This window comes from Taudactylus pleione, unplaced genomic scaffold (genome assembly GCF_031769625.1).
Source record: "Taudactylus pleione unplaced genomic scaffold, aTauple2 ptg000156l, whole genome shotgun sequence".
Taxonomy (NCBI): Eukaryota; Metazoa; Chordata; class Amphibia; order Anura; family Myobatrachidae; genus Taudactylus; species Taudactylus pleione.
The window spans coordinates 21,654,742-21,673,143 of record NW_028284558.1 but is presented as its reverse complement, the minus strand read 5'-3'; the positions used below and the strand labels follow the sequence as shown (position 1 = coordinate 21,673,143).

Sequence of the window (18,402 nt, the reverse complement as noted above, 5' to 3'; positions counted from 1 at the left end):
TAGTGGTATTGGAAGAAGAAGGAATTTATCTTGTAGCTGTGAGCGAGAAATAGGGGAGAGATCATCAATATTTAGGAACTGATAAACATAACATAGTCCTGCCACGTGCCACACCTTAAAGATTGATGAGGTTACATTTGGAATAAAATTTGGGTTACCCCACAGTGGTAAAAATAATGAGTTAAATTTTGACACCTTCAAACTAGATCTAATTAATCTCCACGCCATACATGTGGACTGTATTAGGATATTTTCCTTTATCGAGACTGGGAAAGATATTGAGGGGGTGTGCAACAAGGAGATCAGGTTACGATCAGGGGTAAAGGCCTGTTCTATATGTCGCTTCGTATAAACATCAGAGCCTCCTATCCAATCAAGTGCTACTCTATAGTTTGCCGCCAAAGCATAGGTGCGGAGACATGGCAGATTAATACCTCCCAGGTCCCGTTTTTGCTGCAATTTAAATAACGATATTCTCGGGCGTTTACCGGCCCATATAAATTTTGTCAGAGCTCTGTTTAAAATTACTAGGTCTGATTTGGATGGTATTATTGGGAGCATTTGTAAAACATAGAGAAATCTAGGAAAATAAATCATTTTGTATAAGTGACATCTTCCCAGGTTGGACAAAGGAAGATGTGACCATTTATTAAAATCCGATATAGTCCGCGATAAAAGGGGAGAGAAATTGGTATCATATAGTTTGGTGGGGTGTAATGGTATCTTGATACCCAAGTAAGTGATGCAATCCTCGGTAGCCCATTTGAAAGGGAATTGATCTCCCAAGCCTAATTTAGCCTCCGGAAAAAAGGCCAAAGCTACAGTTTTTGTGCAATTAATTTTAAATCCGGATATCAATTCAAAAGAGTCAAATCGACTCATCTAATATGGTATTGATAAGTGTGGGTCCGCAAAGTATAGCAATAGATCATCTGCAAATGCAGAACATTTGATTTCCATTTGCGCTAGTTGAATACCTTTCCATCTAGTTTCATTAAAAAAAGATCTGATGAGGGGGTCCAGTGCCAAATCAAATAGCAACGGCGAGAGTGGGCAGCCCTGTCTCGTACTGCGAAAAAGTGTAAAGGGTTTAGTATTTAGATTATTGACAGTTAGAAAAGCTCTCGGTGTGTGATATATAGTGTTAAAGATATGGATAAATTCTGAGCCGAAGTTCTGATGGGAAAAAATTCTATTTAAATGTGCCCAGGAGACCCTGTCAAAGGCTTTGTCCGCATCGCAACTAATAACTATATTGCCCTTCTCTCGTCCTTGATGGGTTTTAATCATGGCTGCAATAAGAGTTCTAACATTATGCACCGAGTGACGATTTTTGAGGAAACCCGTCTGGGCAGAGTGTAATATTTTTGGAAAAATCGATTGCAGTCTCATGGCCAGTAATTTAGTAAATATTTTTATATCTTGGTTCAATAGAGAAATCGGTCTATATGAAGTGACCAGTGTGGGATCTTTATTTGGTTTCGGAATCAAAATAATTTGTGCGGTATTGAAATCATGTGGGGCAGGTCCACCCTTAATAATAGCATTAAATAGATTGGAGAGATGAGGAAGAATTTGTGGGGAAAAGAGTTTATAATAGGCTGCAGATAAGCCGTCTGGGCCTGGTGTCTTTCCCGTAGGGAGAGTTTTTATAATCTGTGTAATTTCTTGATCTGTGACTTGAGCTGTTAATGTTTCCCTATCTTCATCAGTGATTTTTGTCAAACAGGCCTTTTCTAGGAAATTATCACCCAAAGACGGGTGATCCGGAGACTCCCTATAAAATGACTCAAAATATTCGAAAAAAGTCTCGCTAATCTGCTCTGGTTTAGAGCGAAGGTTTCCCAGGTCAGTTCTAATGGAGGAAATAGGTTTAGGTGCTGACGTAGATTTCACCAAATTTGCTAGTAATTTACCAGGGCGGTTGCCCCATCTAAAATATTTGTTGTTACGGTAGGTGAGATCTAGTCGGGCCTGTTCTTCACATAGAGTATCATAGACAGCTTTGGCATCCTTGTAGGATAATCTATTGGATTCCGAGGGGTTTATCAAGAGGGCCGAGTACTTAGCAGATACTACTGTAGCAGCCTGGGAAAATCTTTGCAGTAATTGTTTCTTTTTGGACGCGACATATGATATCAAATGACCTCTTAGGACTGGTTTTGATGCCTGCCAAAAGAGATTTATATCTTCAATATGTACCTGGTTATCAGTAGTATAATTGAGAAATGTCTGCTGTATATAATTTTGGAAATCTACTGAGGAGGCCAGATAGTCAGGAAAGCGCCAGAGTGAATGAATTGTTTATTAATTATTCTCCTTGAATTTTGCAAGGGTGTTCGATGACAGGCCATTTTGTATAATTGCCTATTCTTTTGTCTGTTGGGCTTCCCAATCATTTGTAGCTCATGAGCCTAGCGTCTTTATTTTGGTTGATCAAGTTCTTTGGCTTGGATTTGGGGGCATGTTGTGAGATGAGTTAAAGGGGCATTTGTTGGTTTTTATGCAAAGATTTGTTCAGCCTAAAGTGTTGGTTGCACATCTGGGCAGAATTACTTATGTCAGCATACTTCCTCCCCTCAGGTGGGCCATTGTTCCAGACTTTGATATTTTGTATTGCGTCTGGTCTTTTTGTAATGTGGTTTGATGTGCAATAATACCTTGCCATAAGTGGCATTCCTGCAAACCTGTTAGGGTGATAGAAGAGGCCAGATGCAAGATGAATGCTGCAGTGGCTCGTTTTATGATGTTAATTGGTGGTATGGTTGTTCATTGTGTAATCCGGTTTAAAAATGTACATCTGTTTAGACCTGTTGGAGTGCATTTGATGGAAGGATTGTTTTTGTTTGTGAGACTGTTTAAAGGGCTTTTAGAGTTGGTTTAAGTTAGGGGCTGCCGGTGGCTTCAGTTGCCTGGCTTTGGTGGAAAGAATAGCAGTTTGGTTAATTGTTTCTTATTCATTTATAGGCCAGTTGGACCCTACAGGGTATCGACACAGCCCACACAGGCGTGTGTCTATATTCATGTATGCATGTTATTGTTGTAGTTGTCTGTTCTTTGTTGTCCACCACCATACTAACTTTAATTATTAAATTAATTTATATCATCATTCAAGAAATTCAATTGGTTGATGTTAAAGTAAATTTGACTATTATTAATTCATACTCCTGTTGTCCGTGTATTTATTTGAGATAAAATTTTAGAGTGGTGATAATTCTTAGAGGTAAACTGCAGATATCAACCGCTAGGGAGTTTAGGATAGCATAAGGCATTGACAATCTGTTAACCTCGAGGTTTATAGAAGCAGGGTGCTTTTAAGAATTATAACTGGTTCGTTGGTTTTTGCATTTAAATTGTTCACAGTCTTTGAGGTTCATAGGGGTGGGGTTTAGTTGGTTGTATTAGTGCAGGTTTCTTTGCTTCTGAAAATACCTCCCTCCCACCCTTTGTTATTAGGTTACTCTGTGCATGTTGTTGTTGAAAGAACAGCAGTTTGGTTAATTGTTTATATATTTTAGATTACTGTGCTCTTCTTATTCATTTATAGGCCAATTGGTCTCTACAGGGAATTGAAAGCCCATCTGGACATGCTTTTTCTGAAGAGTTGAACACCAAAAAGTGTTTTCTGTAAGCATGTTATTGTTGAAGTTGTCCGTTCTTTGTTGTCCTCCACCATACTAACTTTAATTATTAAATCAGTTTATATAATCATCAGGAATTTGAATTCAATTGGTTAATGTCAAAATAAATTTGACCATAATTAATTCAATCTCCTGTTGTCCGTGTAATAATTTTAGATAAGATTTTAGAGTTGTGATAAGTCTTAAAGGTAAATTGTAGATATCAACCGTTGGAGAGTTTATAATTTATAATCTATAAGTAGGAGGGTTCCAGATGAAAACAAAAGTGTCTGCTAATCATCATCACTGCATATATTGCACCATGGGTTGAAGACCCACAAGATAGACGCTACCTGACAGACTCATGCGCATCCAGGCCGGACTGAGTCTGTATTTGATTGGGAGCAAATGTTTCTGTGCACATATACAGTACAGAAAGAAATGCATATTTTATGCAAACCAAAGAAATATCAGTCCAACCTTACATTCCCCTAATTGCTACTGGTTTGTATCTGTGTACTGTAGCTCAGAGGTGGACAAATTCGGTTCTTAATGACCCCTAAGAGTTCATGTTTTCCATCTCTCCTAGCTTTTACACTGATTTATGCATGACTAACTGGCACAATTTCAAAGACCCACAGGTGGTCTGGAAAATATGAACTGTTAGGTGCCCATGAAGACCAAGTTTAGTGTAGATCAAGGGTCATCAACACACAGTGTGGGCCACATTAAAAAATTCAACAAAGCCCGAGGGCCACTAAGCTATACGCCACACAGTAGCACAATCTTGATTCACCCAATTCACATTACTCTACATAGTCGTGTCCCATATTCATGTATGACACACAGCAGTCCCCTTTTACACAATGCCCACATTTATGCCCCTTATACACAATGCCCACAGTAGTAGTGCCCCTAATGCAATGCCCACTGTAGTGGTGCATCTTGTCCAATGCCCCTTATGCAGTGCCCCCAGTAGTGGTAGTGCCCTTATGTAGTGCCCCTAGCACCTTATGCCATGCCCTCAGTAGTGGGAGTGCCCCATGTGCAGTGCCCCCAGCAGTGGTAGTGCCCCATATGCCATGCCTTCAGTAATGGTAGTGCAGTGCCCCTTATGCAGTGCCCACAGTGGTAATGCCTCTTATGTAGTGCCACCAGTAGTGGTAGTACCCCCTGCCGAGGAGTGGTGCCCCTTATGCAGTGCCCCTATGCAATGCACCCATTAGAGGTGCCCCAGTATTAGTGCCTGCAGTAGTAATGCCCCCAGTACTAGTGCCCCTAATAGAAATGCCCCCTAGTAGTAATACCCTAATAGTAATTCCCCCTAGCAGTGCCCTAACAGTAATGCCCCCTAGTATTAGTACCCCCAATAGTAATGCCGCTAGTAATAGTGCCCCTAATAGAAATGCTCCCTAGTAGTAGTGCCCCTAATATAAATGACCCCTAGTAGTAGTGCCCCTAATATTAATGCCCCTAATAGTAGTGCCCCCAGTAGTGAAGCCGCTTAAAAAAATACTACTACTTAACCTAAACCCCGCCCTCATGTCTGCTGCCTCCAGATCGCCCGGCTGCTCTTCTGTCTTAGCTATGAGAGAGATGTCATGATGTCTCTCTCACAGTGCACTGCACACACTGTGGGAGCCGGAAGCTGTAGCTCAGGAGCGAGCTCCAGCCATTGGCTGGTGGTGTGGTGCTGGTAGGTAGCCGGGCACCCGCTGGTAACAAAATCTCAGCGGGCATCCGGCAAATAGAGCCTGTTGGCTGGCCCCGGGGAACAACTCCCCACGGTCGGCGGGTTGAAGATCCCTGGAGTAGATGATCATTATGCACATAATATATTAAACATTCTACTTTTTACCCTTAGTTCCCATTCCCTATGAGAACTCTGTCATGCCTCCAGAACGTCCTTTGTCTCGCACCTAGGATTCGGTATAATTTTCCCAACAGCCATACACACATTCAGAAATTCCAAACTTTTGAACTTATATAACACTCTTCTCTTTAACCAAGCATGTAGCCTGAACCCCATAAGAACAATCAGGGCCGTAACTAGGGTAGTGCGACCTGTGCCATGGCACATGGCACCGCAGGGCAGGGGGCGCTGTTTGGGCCTGTCAATTTTCCTGTTTATTATCATTCTCACTTGTAGCTTCCTTCTCTATTATCCCCAGCATCTCTTCCCTGGCCCATCCCCATGAGGCAATGACCCTTATTCAGGTGCACTATCTATTTAAAAAATGGGGGGATGCCTATGCTCTCTCTGGCACAGGGCACCAAAAAGTCTAGTTACGGCTCTGAGAACAATATTACCAGACCTCTAAGTACTTTTCCAAACTAATACTATATTCAATGGGCACTCGTACAAAACATAATTGCAAAATTGGGTTTGTTATAGTTTGTCAATGGTTAGAATGTAAACATGGTCATAATGTTGACAGGTGATATGCTGTCCATAAGATACGTTTATTTTAAAGTCCTCTTTGAGTCCCTTCTTCTCTAAATACTATATACTATACTATATATATATATATATATTAGGGGTGAGCAGGTTCGGATTTCTAAAATCCGAACCCCCCCGAGCCCCCCCGATCCGAGGCCGATCCGAGTCAGGCTCGACTTTTCCCGCCTGACTCGGATCTGAAATCGAGGCAAAACATTATCATCCCGCCTTCCTGGTCTCGCGGGTTTTGGATTCTATATAAGGTACCCGCACGCTTCGGCGCCATTTTCTCACTCGGCTGTGGACAGTGAAGAGGGAGGGTGGGAGTTAGGGCTGGCTGGGCTGCGTAGTGTAGTGTAGTGCAGTGTAGTGCTGTGCTGCGCTGTGCTGCTGTTGTCCATAGGGGCTGTGGACCTGATTCAGAGCCGGACGCTATTTGCAAACGGTCGTTCAGAAAAAGGGGCCGGCTATTTAAATTGAGCGCTCGCTCTTTGCGGTCTGTTGACGCCTCTATGTCTGAGCGAGCGAACGAACCATTCGCTCGCTATTTTGTAAAGACGCCCCCTGGCCGTTCGCATCATACGTCCTCTCCGCTATTTATTAGGTTAATCGAGTACATCGAAAGGTGTCTGAACTGCTCGCAGTGCATGTGGTAGATTTTAATTCCCGCAATCACTGCGAGCAGTTCAGGCTAAAAGACAACCAAGTGACGTGGTCGATGACACTCCCTTACTAATTATGCACTCCCATTAAACGCCCGTTTTGACCGTTTGGCACGCCTGTGTTCGGATCTCCACTCCCTGTTTTCAAGCACCTTCCCCTGTTACCACCCACAAACGCCTCATTCTGTCACTCAAATTAGCAAGCCCTTGCTGTTTTGCGAGCGCACGATTTCCAACCGCAATGACTGGTTGGTGCATGCGCATTACGACCCATACGCATGGGGCTGGCTGTGTTGTGCTGTGCTACTGTTGTCCATAGGGGCTGTGTCCACTCCTCCAAAGTCCATAGGGGCTGGCTGTGTTGTGCTGTGCTGCTGTTGTCCATAGGGGCTGTGTCCACTCCTCCAAAGTCCATAGGGGCTGGCTGGGCTGTGTTGTGCAGTCAGTTGTCAATAGGGGCTGTGTCCACTCCAAAGTCCTGTGCAGTGTCCCAGTCCTAAAGGGATGCTGTAGTGTTGTCCAGGGGGTCCTCTGTCCATCAGGGGTTCTCCCCCCAAGTGCAAAAAAAATATATTTTTTTTCTGTGTTTGTGAATTGTGTGCGCAGTAGCCGCACGTGCATCAACAAAGTGGCGCCAAGCGTGTGCCTGTGTCATAAGTAAAGGGCCAGCTGGCTCGTCCGTGAAAGGGTGCTGTAACCCCCAAAGTGCACTCCAAATAATATTTTTTTTTTTCTGTGTTTGTGAATCGTGTGCGCAGTAGCCGCACGTGCATCAGCAAAGTAGCGCCAAGCGTGTGCCTGTGTCATAAGTAAAGGGCCAGCTGGCTCGTCCGTGAAAGGGTGCTGTAACCCCCAAAGTGCACTCCAAATAATATATATTTTTTCCATGTTTCTGAATTGTGTGTGCAGTAGCCGCACGTGCATCAACAAAGTAGCACCAAGCGTGCGCCTGTGTAATAAATAAAGGGCCGGCTGGCTTGACCATTAAGGGTGCTGTAACCCCCAAAGTGCACTCCAAACAAAATAAAAAATTATTTTCTGTGTTTGTGAATTGTGTGCACTATGGCTGCACGTGCATCAACAAAGGAGCAGCGCCAAGCGTGCGCCTGTGTCCCATATGTAAAGGGCCAGCTGGCTTGTCCGTTAAAGGGTGCTGCAACCCCCAAAGTGCACTCCAAACAAAATAAAAAAATATTTTCTGTGTTTGTGAATTGTGTGCACTGTGGCTGCACGTGCATCAACAAAGTAGCGCCAAGCGTGCGTCTGTCTGTCATAAGTAAAGGGCCAGCTGGCTCGTCTGTTAACGGGTGGTGTAACCCCCAAAGTGCACTCCAAACAAAATAAAAATATATTTTCTGTGTTTGTGAATTGTGTGCACTGTGGCTGCATGTGCATCAACAAAGGAGCAGCGCCAAGCGTGCGCCTGTGTCCCATAAGTCTGTTAAAGGGTGGTGTAACCCCCAAAGTGCACTCCACAAAAAATAAACAATTCTTTTTTTTCTGTGTTTGTGTGCAAAATGTATGTGCAGTAGTCGCACGTGCATCAACACAGCAGCAGCGCCAAGCGTGCGCCTGTGTCATAAGTCAAGGGCCGGTTTGGACATCTGGTCCGGACTGAAGGACGTGCCAACGTGCCAACAATTTCTGACATGTCTACTGTCACTGCATATGATACTGTCACCACTGACAGAATGGTGGAGGAATTATTTTCTGTGTTTGTGAATTGTGTGCACTGTGGCTGCACGTGCATCAACAAAGGAGCAGCACCAAGCATGCGCCTGTGTCATAAGTAAAGGGCTGGCTGGCTTGTCCGTTAAAGAGTGCTGTAACCCCCAAAGTGCACTAAAAAAAAATATTATTATTTTATTTTCTGTCTTTGTGAATTGTGTGGGCTGTAGCGGCACCTGCATCCTCAAAGTAGCAGCGCCAAGCGTGCATCTGTCTGTTAAAGGGTGGTGTAACCCCCAAAGTGCGCTCCACAAAAAATAAAAAATTATTCTTTTTTTTCTGTCTTTGTGAAATGTGTGGGCTGTAGCCGCACCTGCATCCTCAAAGCAGCAGCGACAAGCGTGCATCTGTCTGTTAAAGGGTGGTGTAACCCTCAAAGTGCGCTCCAACAAAAATAAAATAATCTTCTTTTTTTCTGTGTTTGTGTGTCAAATGTATGCGCAGTAGCCGCACCTGCATCCTCAAAGCAGCAGCGACAAGCGTGCATCTGTCTGTTAAAGAGTGGTGTAACTCTCAAAGTGCACACCACAAAAAATAAAAAATTCTTTATTTTTCTGTCTTTGTGAATTGTGTGGGCTGTAGCCGCACCTGCATCCTCAAAGCAGCAGCGACAAGCATGCCTCTGTCTGTTAAAGTGTGGTGTAACCCTCAAAGTGCACTCCACAAAAAATAAAAAAATTCTTTTTTTTTCTGTGTGAATTGTGTGGTCTGTAGCCGCACCTGTATCCTCAAACAACATAAGGGTGGGTGGGAGGTCCCAAGGACAATTCCATCTTGCACCTCTTTTTTTTCTTTGCATTATGTACTGTTTGGGGCCTAGTTTTTCAAACTGCCATCCTGTCTGCCACTGCAGTGTCACTCCTAGATGGGCCACGTGTTTGTGCCGCCCACTCGTGTCGCTTAGCATAGTCATCCAGCTACCTCGGTGCAACCTTTTGGACATAAAAACACTATTGTGAGGTGTGAGGTGTTCAGAATAGACTGGCAATGAGTGGAAATTACCGTATATACTCAAGTATAAGCCGAGTTTTTCAGCACAAAAAATGTGCTGAAAAAGTACCCCCTCGGCTTATACTCGAGTGAAGTGTAGCGCGTCCGGTCAGCGCTACACACTGCCAAACACACAGCCGCCGGAGCCGGCAGCTGTGTGTTTGCTGTAATCAGCAGCCGCTGAGAGTCTGTCAGACTCTCAGCGGCTGCTGCTGCTCCCACTGCAGGAGCAATCTTCCGGCTCCCGCAGTGGGTGATGGGAGACACGTTGTCATGATGACGTCTCTCCCATGCAAAGCGGCCGGAGGAGCGGACAGCGGCGGGACCAGGAGCGGGAGTTTCAGGTAAGTGTTTATTTTTTATTTATTCTTATCACGTCTCTCTCTACTAGGGGGGGGGGACTACAGGGGTCACTACCAGGGAGCGATTACTACAGGGGGCATTACCAGGTGGTGATTACTACAGGGGGCATTATCAGGGGGTGATTACTACAGGGGGCACTAAAAGGGGGGATTACCACTAGGGGAACTACCAGGGGGGGATTACTACAGGGGGCACTACCAGGGGGGGATTACTTACAGGGGCACTAAAAGGGGGGATTACCACTGGGGGAACTACCAGGGGAGGATTACTACAGGGGGCACTACCAGTGGGGGATTACTACAGGGGGCACTAAAAGGGGGGATTACCACTGGGGGTACTACCAGGGGGGGATTACTACTGGAGGTACTGAAAGGGGGGATTACCACTGGGGGCACTACCAGGAGGGATTACTGCTGGGGGCACAACCAGGGGGAATTACTACTGGGGGCACTACCAGCTGCTGCCATTTCCCACACTAGACTTATACTCGAGTTAATAAGTTTTCCCAGTTTTTTGGGGTAAAAGTAGGTACCTCGGCTTATATTCGGGTCGGCTTATACTCGAGTATATACGGTAAGGTTATTGAGGTTAATAATAGCATAGGAGCAAAAAAACCAACACATTCTGTGATTTTAGCTGTTTTTATGCTTTTTTTCAAAAAAATACAGATCAAAAACACAAGACAAAGAACCCCAAACACGGAAGGGTGGTTTTGGCAAAACCAATCCAGATCCAAAGCACGAAGAAAGATCCAGATCCAAAACCAAAACACAAAACACGACAAGTGGCCGGTGCACACTCCTAATATATATATGTTTTTCTATAGCTTCACCGACAGTTCCCAAACCTATTTTCCAGAAATATATGATAAATCGAAATGGGTGCGCAGATCTGTATTACTAAGAAAATGTATGTCTAAAAAGCAGCTATGGCATTCAATTAGAGGCGAAATCGGCCATCCGATCGACTGATATCGCGGCCGGGTCTCTTATGACTCCGGCATAAGATAAAATTACTAAGAGATTGGGACTGTACCATTCTCTCTTACAATTAGAAGGTGAGACATTTAAATTGCGGGGATTTCTAACCTCTGGAGAGGTATTACTACAGACTATCATTTATTAAATCCTCCAGAAAAATCTAGATCCACTATTGGAGAGGATTGCTTTCTAAATTACATTTTGGCAGCTATCAATTGATGTTTTGATGTTTTTATTTACTGTTGCTTTAATACACACTGTGCGTTTTAGTAAATATTCCTAAATTTTTGCCCAAAAGTCTTACCCAAGACCTCAGTGCTGTGAGGTAGTATTGCTAACCATTATAGCATCTTCTATGCTGCCCTGTTGAGGGGTAGCTACCAATTTCCTTACCCTACTTTAACAAGATTAAATAACCTCAATACATAGCAATAAAGCCAATTCCCCCATCAATCAGAAATAACAAATAGTCCAAAGCTTGCGGCAGATTAGACTGTGATGAAGTATGAAGTACAATTGTATTACATAGATGTATATTGTCCTTAAAGTAACTTATCTGATAATGTGCCTTTAAAGCTGTCTGAGTTTGAATACATGTGGTTTAGAGTTGACAGTCTTTGGGATATATTTATTAAATCTTCGAAAATGAAAAAGTGGAGGCGTTGACCATCGCAACCAATCAGATTTAACCAGTACAGTGTACAAAATTATAGCTAGAATTAGTTTGGTTGCTATGGCATCACCTCTACTTTTCCTTTTAAGAAGTTTTTGTAAAGCTATCCCAAGTTTGTGATATACCTCTTAGTGTGTTCATTAAAAAGCCACTGACTAAACAATGCTACTGTATATTTATTTAGCTCTGAGCTTCTTACCAGTTTCTGCCGGATCCTTATTGAGTAACGGCATCATTTGCAATGTTTAATATTCTAAAACAACAGTATCATTTTTCTGTCCTGCTTATAAAGGACACATAGTAGTGATCCATAAAACAATACCAATATAGAGCAGATTAAGGAACGTATTTAATATTTTTTATTGCAGACTAGGGAGGCAAAACGTTTAACAGGGAATATTAAATATAAATTTGACAAAAAATAATTTGAGATAACATCAGCTATGCTAGTCTTGTCCCATTTATCTCCTTTATGTGGGCAGATAGCGTTACTTTTATAATTGCGTGGTGTAACTAGGTTTTCATATTAAGTGCTTAATTATGCTTTTGTTTAGCATAAAATTACTATTATAGTTTTTTTTATAATTCATCATAAAGAGGGTAAAATGGATAGAAGAAAGATTTGTGACAGAAAGCATTTTCACTAGATACAAAGTAGAAACTCAACATATATCTGGACACAAAGACTAAACTGTCCCAAAATTGCTGCAAGTAACTACGCACCAGCAATGGCTGGAAGTGATTAACATTTTAATAGATTTTAATTGTACCAGGCTGAAAATAAAATTGTCTTCTATACAGTATGTCCAGATTGCTCAGATTTTTACTGTAGCTAGTTGAAAATACAGTTATCTATTATTACAGATGTGCGGTTCGGTTCTCCAGAAATCTGAATCCACCTAGATTTCGTGAATCCGGATAAATCTGAATTGCAGTTCTGATCTTTTCGCGGTTCGGAATTCGGATTTCAAATACGAATTTGGATAAATGACATTATATTAGCTGTTTTAAAAAAACTTTTTATCAATTGAAAAACAAAAAACAAAACCCAGATCTAAAACCAAAACACTTAAGGGTGGTTTTGCAAAACCAAAACCAATACATGAAGATGAATGCAGATCCAAAACCAAAATACGGAGATCAGCGGACATCTCTATTTATTATGTTTGTGCTGTCCTCACTGGCCATACTTAAAGGGTTGCCAAGTGTGCCCTCATTGAGAATCACCTGAATATTTGGGTATCAAGGCAAAAGCTCAGCTGACAACCATATGTGGCCAAGCGCTAGACTGGATAGTTATATATGCATTGTCAGATAGACTGGATATACTACACCATGCACACTACATTAATGAACATAATTGCAGCATAAGACCAGAAAACATATCGCAGGGCCGTTTCTAGGGGCGGACGACTTGTGCAACTGCACAGGGCGCTCCGCCCTGACCCCTTCAACATAGGCTAAACTGCCTCTGCCGCAATTTCGCATTATCTATAAATTATAGAATAATGCATTTAATGGCCGGGAATCAGGGCGGCTGTAGCGCCACTCAGACTGACCGGGAGGACCTTCCCCTGTGTAAGCTCCGCCTCCCCTGGGTAAGCACCAATCGGAATCAACCATCTGGTGCACGAGCGCACGGTAACGACATGACGTCGGACCGTGCGCGCCAGCATGTCAGTGAGGAGCGGAGCTCTGAAAAGGCTGGCCTCGAGTCTGCAGTGTGCCGCTTCCGACTGCCCGCCCTTCCATCCTGCGTGTGCTGGGAGCTGTCTCCTTACAGAAGGACTCTGCAGCATCATAGCTGCAGAGTCCAGCCTTGTGGCCCGGCACCCCCGCGCACTCGCATGTGCTGAATGCCAGTCCGCCGCTTGGTGTCAGGTGAGAGAGGGGTCTGGTGGTGTCTGGTTAGGGAGTGGCCTGGAATTGTCTGGTGAGGGAGGGGGCCATGGGTGTCTGGTGAGGGAGGGGTCCAGGGGTGTCTGGTGAGGGAGGGGTCCAGGGGTGTCTGGTGAGGGAGGGGTCCAGAGGTGTCTGGTGAAGGAGAAGTCCGGGGGTGTCTAGAGTAGGAGGGGGCCGGAGGTGTCTGGTGAGGGAGGGGTCCGGAGGTGTCTGGTGAAGGAGGGGTCCGGAGGTGTCTGGTGAAGGAGGGGTCCGGAGGTGTCTGGTGAAGGAGGGGTCCGGAGGTGTCTGGTGAAGGAGGGGTCCGGAGGTGTCTGGTGCAGGAGGGGTCCGGAGGTGTTTGTTGAAGGAGGGGATGGGAGGAATCATTGGAGTGAGTGGGGAGTCAGGAAATCATGGTGAGAGGAGTCAGATATTGGAGGCTGTTTGATCTGTCAGGTTTTGAAGGGAGATGAAAGGAGACAGGTGGTGGAGGGGAATGAGAGGACTCGGATAATGGAAAAGGTGGGAGGAATTAGATAATGTGTTGGGGTGTATGGAAGTCGGCTAAAGGAAGGGGATGAGCACAATCAGATAATGGCACAAAGCCTCTGAACCACCGCCTGTAGGTCACTGCGGAGTCCAGTACACGATGCAGAGTATGGAATTGTACCTCCGCCGCCTGCCAGTGTGTGCTCGTCCTGTGCTTTTAGTACAACTAAAGGATTTATGCTTGCACCCTCCTGATCGTGTGAGCAAAAATCCAACTAAACTGCTGGACGCGATGCTGTTTTTGAGTTTAGCACGGCGCTGACAGTATCGCATCACTTCAGTTGGAAAATGCACGTCTGAACACCTGGCTCAAGGCGCGCTAACTGGCATTTCCCAACTTAGTGTCGGGCGCAGGAGAAACAATTGAATAGCTGTGAGACCTTCTTTATTGTGTGGCCACGCCCATCATGCCATGTGACCATGCCCATTTTCTGGAGTGCGCCTGCGGCGCGTGTGCACATTAATTCTCTATGCCCCCACTTCAAAATATCCACTTCGACCATATATATATATATATATATACATACACACATTATTTTTAAACAATTATCACAAAATCAAATCACACAACAGAAATTTTTGTGGAAATATTATAATGGGGGGGGCGCATTTTGAATGCTCGCACTGGGAGCCACATTGTCTAGAAACTGCCCTGCATATCAGCCACATTGAATACACTCTTGACCATAGCTAATTTAATGTGGATCTCAGGTGTGGAAACGAATACCCTCGCAAAGGGATTTATTTTCCACAGTGAGTAATTGATGCCTACTGTATGCATTAGATAGATGCATGAACGTACTAACAGGATGTGGTCATCTGCTGCTGGGAAAATATGATTGAGACCATTTAAATTAATAGTTGGTTTATATGAGCCCACTTGACATTCAACTTTGCTTCCATGGTGTCTCTGATGACAAAAGTGAAGGAGCATCATCCATGTGTCTTTAATTATGGCTACACAGTGCAAAAGTTTGTGACATCCCTGAGGAAGTCTGCTAACCAGATGAAACACATAGGGGCTACTTACCTAGCTTGGATAATCTGCTGCATACCTTTCACAGTGTACTTATTTTTGGCTAGGGTAAAACACCACCTTTGGATGTTTCCTTAGGAACTCAGATCAGCTTTCATAAAAATGTGTTCATGTACAGGCAATTTTATTGGTTTATTTTTAATAAATACTGTATATGTTAAAAATTGACTACACTATTATGAGTTCTATTTATATTTGAGGTACACAGAATTGCTATAATTATCGGTTAAGAACCTTTGCTTTGTGTCACCCAGGATAATACTAATATACCAGGTGACAGATGTTAATATAAGTTCATTAAGGTACACAAATTATTTGTCAACAGTCTACACCATAGAATATAAATATTTTTTCAATGGTGAATATGTCAATAGGAGAATACCGATTGCATAATGCCGACACGGTTGTAATATTTGTTAAAGCATTTTAACCGTGTCGGCATTATAACTAATAAACATGATTTTAAAGCATCATGTTTAAAGTTATAATGCTGACATGGTTGAAATGCTTTAAATATCAAATATGTCTGCATTATGTCATCAGAATTTTCATGTCGACATATTTACTGTTAACATAATGACTCCTGTACTTCCCTACACTAAGTTGTTCATTATCTGTATTTGGAGGTCATATCATGCACCATGGATGAGAGGAGTCCACCAAGAGACAACATTACCACAGTTATTTTAAAGAGTGCTATTATTATCACTGTTTAGTATGCACAGTAGTAACCATTCTTTCATACTCCTAAAACAACTGTTGCATTAATTAAATATTGGGGGTATATATTAAAAATAGACATCTGCAGCTGTCCCTAGGGTATTTATCACAAATGCAAAAATACTGAATATAATAATCTCTGAAAAGCTTATTTATTCAGAGTATGCCACATGATACTGTAGCTAACACTGGGCTCGATTCAATTGATTGAACGCGAATTAAATAGCGCCGGGGGAAGCTCCTGGAGCTATTTCATTTAGAGCGCTGTTAGGTCGGAGAATGCCCATACTCCCACCCCTCACACTTTAAACATTGTGTTTAGTCGTGAGAATGGACATTCTCCGACTAAGCTGCCTGGCGCTATGCTGTTTCTGCAGCACTAAGGGCAGAAAACAGCATCTCGCCTCTACCTTTGTTAGATTTCTGTGCATCGTTAAATATGTGCATCGTGCCTTATGCAATAAGAAATATTGTTAAAAAAAAGGAAAGTGACAAGTCTGAAGCAAAGTGTAGTGTAATTTGTATGATTCCACTCTGAACATGCCAAGAAAAATGCTACACGCACGTGTTACCATGCATGATCCTGCCATTTATGCCTGCTTGTGTATGGATAGATGGAATTGTTTGTTTTAAAGTAGATCAAGTACAGCAAGGATTTGTATGTGCAATCGCAAACACATGCAGATTGGGACAAAGGGGGCTATTTAATGTACTGTACATATTTTTCTCTATACATATTTTAATTTTTTTTCCCATTTTCTTTATGCCATGTTTAATTGAAGTTTGCTGACAATAGACAATGCAAAAAAAGGCTGTCCCTGCGAGAAGATTGTTTGCACCTTACGCTTAGGCGGCCCATACATGGTAAGATTTTTTAGACGATGTGCACAATTTCGATCGATCGCAACGATCAATCGTGCACATCATGTGTGGTTTGGCATGCTGTATGATGGCGATGCGCATTCCCGCCGTCGTACATCGGTATCGTAGATCTTATGGAAAAAACATAAGATCTGCGATCCGTCATGCTGTTAAATAGGTAACCGAAGCATGTTGTAAGATGCATAATTTACCATTCACAGCAGCATGCGATGCATCGGGCTGAATTTGAAAATGTACCGAGGTGTTGTACGTTTTCAAATCGCCCCGTGTATGGCCCACATTATATGCTCTCGTTTTTAATACAACTGCGCATGTGCTGGCTCGGGGTCACAGCGGGGCAGGAGAGCCGTTATGGTGAGCAGGTGGAGGTGAGAACCAGCCGGGGAGGGAGCATGTCCTGGGAAGGATAGAACTAGCCGGAGAAAGAGACATCCAGTCGGAGAGGAGAGAGCCGGCCAGGTGAGGAGAGAGCTGGCCAGGTGAGGAGAGAGCTGGCTGAAGGAGGATACAGCCAGCCAATGGAAAGGGAACCAGCTGTGGGAGGAGAGAAGTGGCGGACTGGACAGAGGACCAAAGAATAGCAGGAAGAGAATGCCTCTTCCTTGCTTTTCTACACTTTATCAAGTAGCGTCATCTATATATATAAATATTGCCTGGCGGTAGCCCCCATTACATCCTATGTGGGCTGCCAGTTCTTCTGTGACTGCTGAAACATTGTTTTCTCTGGACTGTTCATTGCAGTTAAATATGGGGATAACTTCAATACCACAATCTCCAGCTAATACAGATATGCCCAGGTATGCTGTTGCCAATGGCGCTGCAAATCGCGCCTCCATAGGAATGCATGGTGCAATCGCAGTGTGTGCCATTACGTAGTGTGGCGTATGCAGTAGCGGGGAATCTCATGGCATGATGTATGCGCACGTTTGTGGCGCGATCAGCCACAATGTAACTGGGCGCATCTGTTTGCTGGAGATATGCGATTCTTTAGTTTACTAAAGACCCCAAATATGAAAAATGCAGGTGCAAATGCTAGATGATGATAAGAATGGCCCCAGGCTCTAGCTTCTGATTGGCTGTTAAATGTAAATGCTCCACTGACACTGATTGGTGATTTCTCTGTTGCTGGTTTTAGTGTTCCTGTTTATGCAAAACTTTTTATTTTTGTATATGAGCTATGTGGCCAACTCTGCATTAGCCTCAGTGTGTTATTGTGTTAATGGATTACTATTATATGAAAGTCTTCAAAATGTACAGTATTTATTTTGGTCATTTTGAAAACTTAGTTATACACTTATTACAAAATGATTTAAACATTTTTAAAAGTAATATCATTAGAAAAGTTGTTAATATATGTTATAGTGTATGTTTTATAAAACTGTACCCATTGTTTAACTCTTTGTCCTCCCATGTTGATTAATAAAGATGGGGCCCATTCTGTTTTACACTATTGTCTGCGACACCTCCTTGCTGCATTTGCGAGTACCATTGCAACCATTGCGACAGTTGTTCCATTGGTCAGGCTGCGGGAGCTGAAGCTTCCTGTAGCCTGACTGGGTGCTGGTCACTTCAAAGTCCAGGAATCTGCATTCGCTAATGCATACCCTGGCCTCGTCCCTAACGGAAAAAGGGGCTGAACAGTGACCTCCGCCCCTTTAATGGTGCAGCATGTCAATCATGCTGTGGCTTGGGGGGGGTCTGCGAGCGTAATCGCAGACCCCACAACCGTCGGAGATATACGTTCATTATTGGATGAACAGGCATCTCTGAATCAGGCCCAAAGCTCTTTCAATCATGTCAAGGTCCCTACATCATATGCATACAGATTGCATACATTTTCTTTTTTCCCCATGCATGCAGAGCGGCAGCATCTAC

General features: G+C 43.4%; 1 protein-coding gene across 2 annotated transcripts in view; it reads right to left on the bottom strand.

Annotated features, from left to right (window-relative positions):
- ARHGAP15 (Rho GTPase activating protein 15) overlaps positions 1-18,402 on the bottom strand; it is a 724,185-nt gene that overhangs the window by 669,018 nt on the left and 36,765 nt on the right. The window lies entirely within an intron of this gene.